The sequence below is a fragment of the Sphaeramia orbicularis genome, unplaced genomic scaffold, assembly GCF_902148855.1.
Source record: "Sphaeramia orbicularis unplaced genomic scaffold, fSphaOr1.1, whole genome shotgun sequence".
NCBI lineage: Eukaryota > Metazoa > Chordata > Actinopteri > Kurtiformes > Apogonidae > Sphaeramia > Sphaeramia orbicularis.
Window position 1 is genome coordinate 267,017 of NW_021941463.1, and position 6,412 is coordinate 273,428.

General features: G+C 39.6%; 1 protein-coding gene across 2 annotated transcripts in view; it reads right to left on the reverse strand.

Moving 5' to 3' along the window:
* crfa4 (cytokine receptor family, class I receptor 4) overlaps positions 1–1,749 on the reverse strand; it is a 28,010-nt gene extending 26,261 nt beyond the window's left edge. For both annotated transcript variants that reach the window (XM_030129554.1, XM_030129553.1), the window contains exon 1: positions 1,599–1,749. The gene's annotated coding sequence lies outside the window, so the exon portion shown is untranslated. The remainder of the gene's footprint in view (positions 1–1,598) is intronic.
* Between the last annotated feature and the right edge of the window lie 4,663 nt (positions 1,750–6,412).

The window sequence follows — 6,412 nt, forward strand, 5'->3', positions numbered from 1 at the left end:
CAACGAAAGACCATGAAAGACTACGAAAGACCAAAAAAGACTACAAAAGACCAAAAAAGACCACGAAAGACCATGAAAGAGTACAAACGACTATGAAAGACCACAAAAGACCACGAAAGACTATGAAAGACCACAAAGACCAGTAAAGACCACGTCACACATCTGCACTTCAGTCAACAAAACATCAAATTCATACCGGTCAACACGTACACGTCCTCCTTCACAGAATTTACAGAATAAAACCCTTAAACTGATCCTAAAACTATTAAATAAAACCCTTAAATTGATCCTAAAACTATTAAATAAAACCTTTAAACTGATCCTAAAACTATTAAATAAAACCCTTAAACTGATCCTTAAACTACAAAATAAAACCCTTAAACTGATCCTAAAACTATTAAATAAAACCCTTAAACTGATCCTAAAAGTATTAAATAAAACCCTTAAACTGATCCTAAAACTATGAAATAAAACCCTTAAACTGATCCTAAAACTATTAAATAAAACCCTTAAACTGATCCTAAAACTATTAAATAAAACCCTTAAACTGATCCTAAAATTGTTAAATAAAACCCTTAAACTGATCCTAAAACTGTTAAATAAAACCCTTAAACTGATCCTGAAACTATTAAATAAACCCTTAAACTGATCCTAAAACTATTAAATAAAACCCTTAAACTGATCCTAAAACTATAAAATAAAACCTTTAAACTGATCCTAAAACTATAAAATAAAACCCTTAAACTGATCCTGAAACTATTAAATAAACCCTTAAACTGATCCTAAAACTATTAAATAAAACCCTTAAACTGATCCTGAAACTATTAAATAAACCCTTAAACTGATCCTAAAACTATTAAATAAAACCCTAAAATTGATCCTAAAACTATAAAATAAAACCCTTAAATTGATACTAAAACTACAGAATAAAACCCTTTAACTGATCCTTAAAACTAGGATAAAACCCTTAACCTTAGCCTAAACCTGACTCTTAAACTGAACACAGAACTGACGGTAGAACTTACCCTAACCCTTAAACTGAGCCCAAACCCCAGATCCTAACCCTTAAACCAAGCCTAACCCTTAAACTGAGCCTAACCCTTAAACCCTGGTCCTTAAACTGAGCCTAACCCTTAAACCCTGGTCCTTAAACTGGGCCTAACCCTTAAACCCTGGTCCTTAAACTGAGCCTAACCCTTAAACCCTGGTCCTTAAACTGAGCCTAACCCTTAAACCCTGGTCCGTTAGTCTGTTGTGGGTGTGGTTCTGGTTCTTGTCTCTTATCTTCAGTCACAGAAACAGGATCCACTCAGACTGAACTGAAAAAGCGCAAGAACCCAAACGGTTCTGGTCCAAAACACTGGACCACAGAACCGACCCAGGCCTGGACGGTTCTGATCCAAAACAAACGGTTCTGATCCAAAACAAACACTGGACCACAGAACCGACCCAGGCCAACCTCAGAACCAGCTGTGGATGTGTGGTTCTGCTGGTAAATAAACCGGTTTCATCGTAGTTCCGGTCCAACTCTAAATCACACACACCTGGTTCTAATCCGAACCCGTTCCTCAGATTATCCGAATCCAAATCCGCCTTACCTCCGCTCAACAGTCCAACGGCGAAAAGAACCCCGTCGGACCGCAACCGGGAACCGGGTCCTGCAGCTGTTGGTCGGGATCAAGTTCCTGAAGGAGCCGGTTTTGGACTTGGACCTGGACCTGGACCCTCTGTGTGTTGTTTCCAGTCGGGTTTGTGGTGCGTCTACTGCCGCTGCTGCCGGCGAGTTGGGCCCTCCCCTCCTCCAGCTCCAGCCCCTCCTCCAGCTCCGCCCCCTCCTCCAGCACTAAGGAGCTTTTCCTTTTAACCCTGATCCTGGATCATCTGCCAAACACCAGGTACACATGCCCCCCCCCCCCCCACACACACACACACACACAGAACAGGTATGGATCAGCTTTGTGCTCCTGATTCCAGACTGACTTTAGTGTCGTTCAAACACACACCCAGAGCAGAAGGAAATGAGTTTGAATGGACTGTATGTACAGACAGAAGAAAAAGAAAAACACCTGAGCAGAAAACAAAAAAACACCTGAGCAGAAAACATAGGGAGGAACAGTTTAAAGAACAAATGATGAGACAAACAAGAGTAAAAAGAGCAACAGATTCAAGCACAGCTGAAATACAGACTGAAATACAAACAGAAACAGAAATAGAAGCAGTGTTAGATAGATAGATAGATAGATAGATAGATAGATAGATAGATAGATAGATAGATAGATAGATAGATAGATAGATAGATAGATAGATAGATAGATAGATAGATAGATAGATAGATAGATAGATAGATAGAAGCTTTATTGTCATTGCATAGTGAATACAATGAAATTGCACGTGCCACCCATATAAAAGAAACAGAAATAACATTCAAACATTCAACTCTTCCCACACATAAATACATTCATCAAGCACACCAAACATATCAGTATTAAATATTTCTGTATAAAGGTGTAATTATATATTTTTTTTAAAAAGTGCTTCTGTATAAACGTGCAACTATATAATTAATTTAAATACTTTATAAAAAGTGTGTCCGTATGAAAGTCCTCTTGCTTGGATTTTGAAAGTGCTGGTGTCTGTGGTGTGAGTTGGTGGTTTAGATCGTGGATGGCTTTTGGGAAAAACTGTTAATGAATCTGGTGGTCTGTGATCTGATTGACCCGTATCGTTTCCCTGAAGGCAGAAGAGTGAAGTGGTGATGACCGGGGTGGGAAGTGTCTGCGCTGATGTTTCTGGTTCTTGTGTGGTAACGGGAATTTGCAATGTCCTGAAGTGGGGGAAGAGGGCAGCCAATGATTTTTTCTGCAGATTCTATAATCCTCTGTAGTGCTGTTTGGTCTGCTACAGAGCAGCCTGCATACCATGCTGTGATACAGTCAGTGAAAAGGCTTTCAACAGCAGACCGATGAAAGGTCACCAGCAGTCTCTTGCAGAGGTTGTTTCTTGTGCTGTAGATGAATGATCCAAATAAATGTGCCTTCATGAAATTACACAACAGTTCAAAATGGAGGGACAAGGGTGGACCACCACAGACCACTATGGACCACCACAGACCACCACGGACCACTATGGACCACCACAGACCACTATGGACCACCACAGACCACTATTGACCACAGACCACTATGGACCACCACAGACCACTATGGACCACCACAGACCACCACGGACCACTATGGACCACCACAGACCACTATGGACCACCACAGGCCACTATGGACCACCTCAGACCACTATTGACCACCACAGACCACTATGGACCACTACAGACCACTATTGACCACCAGACCAACATGGACCATCACAGACCACTATGAACCACCACAGACCACTATGGACCGCCACAGACCACCACACTGTCCACAGTGTCCACACTGTCCTCAGTTTCCTGTTGTTGTCATGGCTCTGTATGATGTCACTGTTGCTAGGCGACAGCTTTGGTCTAATCCTCTGTGTTCAGATTAGAAGGAAAAGGCCTTTGTGTGAATGACAGCAGGAGGGAGGGGCTTAACCTGCACCTCCTCATTTTCCATCAGTTTCTTTAACCTGCACCTCCTCAGCTCAGCTGGACAGAAGGTCAGGAGGGACAAAATTCAATAAACACCTCATTTGATCTTTTCACTGTTGAAATGATGAGTTCATGGTCCTTGAGTTTAATACACGGACCTGAACCCGAAACTAACCCAAAACTAACCCTAACCCGAAACTAACCAGATAATAACCCTAACTGTAACCTGAAACTAACCCTAACCCTAACAAAGTCAGGGTTAGTGTTAGTTTAGGGTTAGGGTTAGTTTAGGGTTAGTGTTAGTTTAGTGTTAGTTTAGGGTTAGGGTTAGTTTAGTGTTAGTTTAGGGTTAGGGTTAGTTTAGTGTTAGTTTAGGGTTAGTTTAGGGTTAGGGTTAGTTTAGTGTTAGTTTAGGGTTAGTTTAGGGTTAGTGTTAGTTTAGGGTTAGTTTAGGGTTAGGGTTAGTTTAGTGTTAGTTTAGGGTTAGGGTTAGTTTAGTGTTAGTTTAGGGTTAGTGTTATTTTAGTGTTAGTTTAGGGTTAGTTTAGGGTTAGGGTTAGTTTAGGGTTAGTTTAGTGTTAGTTTAGGGTTAGTTTAGGGTTAGGGTTAGTTTAGTGTTAGTTTAGGGTTAGGGTTAGTTTAGTGTTAGTTTAGGGTTAGTTTAGGGTTAGGGTTAGTTTAGTGTTAGTTTAGGGTTAGTTTAGGGTTAGGGTTAGTTTAGGGTTAGGGTTAGTTTAGTGTTAGTTTAGGGTTAGGGTTAGTTTAGTGTTAGTTTAGGGTTAGTGTTATTTTAGTGTTAGTTTAGGGTTAGGGTTAGTTTAGTGTTAGTTTAGGGTTAGTTTAGTGTTAGTTTAGGGTTAGTTTAGGGTTAGGGTTAGTTTAGTGTTAGTTTAGGGTTAGTTTAGGGTTAGTGTTAGTTTAGGGTTAGTTTAGGGTTAGGGTTAGTTTAGTGTTAGTTTAGGGTTAGTTTAGGGTTAGGGTTAGTTTAGTGTTAGTTTAGGGTTAGGGTTAGTTTAGTGTTAGTTTAGGGTTAGTGTTATTTTAGTGTTAGTTTAGGGTTAGTTTAGGGTTAGGGTTAGTTTAGTGTTAGTTTAGGGTTAGTGTTAGTTTAGTGTTAGTTTAGGGTTAGTGTTATTTTAGTGTTAGTTTAGGGTTAGTTTAGGGTTAGTGTTAGTTTAGTGTTAGTTTAGGGTTAGTGTTAGTTTAGTGTTAATTTAGGGTTAGTGTTAGTTTAGGGTTAGTTTAGGGTTAGGGTTAGTTTAGTGTTAGTTTAGGGTTAGTGTTAGTTTAGTGTTAGTTTAGGGTTAGTGTTATTTTAGTGTTAGTTTAGGGTTAGTGTTAGTTTAGGGTTAGGGTTAGTTTAGTGTTAGTTTAGGGTTAGGGTTAGTTTAGTGTTAGTTTAGGGTTAGGGTTAGTTTAGGGTTAGTTTAGGGTTAGGGTTAGTTTAGGGTTAGTGTTAGTTTAGGGTTAGGGTTAGTTTAGTGTTAGTTTAGGGTTAGTGTTAGTTTAGGGTTAGTTTAGGGTTAGGGTTAGTTTAGGGTTAGTGTTAGTTTAGGGTTAGGGTTAGTTTAGTGTTAGTTTAGGGTTAGGGTTAGTTTAGTGTTAGTTTAGGGTTAGGGTTAGTTTAGGGTTAGTGTTAGTTTAGGGTTAGGGTTAGTTTAGTGTTAGTTTAGGGTTAGGGTTAGTTTAGTGTTAGTTTAGGGTTAGTGTTAGTTTAGTGTTAGTTTAGGGTTAGTGTTAGTTTAGTGTTAGTTTAGGGTTAGGGTTAGTTTAGTGTTAGTTTAGGGTTAGTGTTAGTTTAGTGTAGGCATGTCCAAAGTCCGGCCCGGGGGCACGGCCTGCGGTCAGATTTTAGACGGCCCACAGCTTGGGTTTTAGAATGTATTATTTATGGCCCGCTTGGACTGTTGAACCGAGCACATGAATCATAAAAGGTTCAAAATGCAGTTCCTCCTTTCACCTCATGGTGGCAGCACCACTCTAACTCTAACTGGCTCTGTGACCTCGCCGTGAACCCTTTTCGCTAATTTCTAACCATGGCGCCTGTAAATAAAAAAAGGAAAGTTGACAGTGAGGACCGCCGCTTCCAGGAGAAAAGGGAATTACAGTTTTTTTTCACTGAAAATCGAGGTGATTGCGTTTGCCTAATTTGTCAACAGACTGTTGCCTTGTTTAAGAATTCAATGTAAAGAGACACTAGCAGACAAAACATGCTAACGCATACAACAAGCTAGCAGGGAGTGAGTGTTCCGAAAACGTGAAGCAAATTCAAGCTGCTTTAAACTCACAACAGTGACTCTTCATGTGAACCTGTGAGTTCAATGAATTCGCCACTAAGGCAGGATACCAAGTTGCCAGGTTAGTTGCCTATAACTGCTGGTGTTATGTACCTGTAGATGTGACACAAATATTACTTTCTGAATGATTTTGTGAAAGACAAGGGTAAGAGTCATATGTTTTCATTTAAACGTTAACAGACTTTGCATTACTGAGTAAAATATGAGTAATGAGTACTCATATAAGTCATGTTTAAAATGAATGTGGGGTTAAGATTTTTATCAACTTCTTGGAAGTTTAAGATACTTCACACAGTTTGTTCTATGTTATCTGACTCCAGATGTGAAAGGAAGGCAGAATTTTTTTTGTTTTGTTTTGTTTTGTTTTGTTTTGTTCACACCTGAGTGACTCAGATTTGGTTACATTGCCATTTTAAAAAAATGATATTGTGACAATGAAAATAAAATTGTTGTAGAACAGCGCATTTATATGTAATTTTTACTGATTAAAAAATGTCTGAAGGGACCACTGGCCCCTGGCAATGTCCACATTATCAGATCTGGCCCTCTT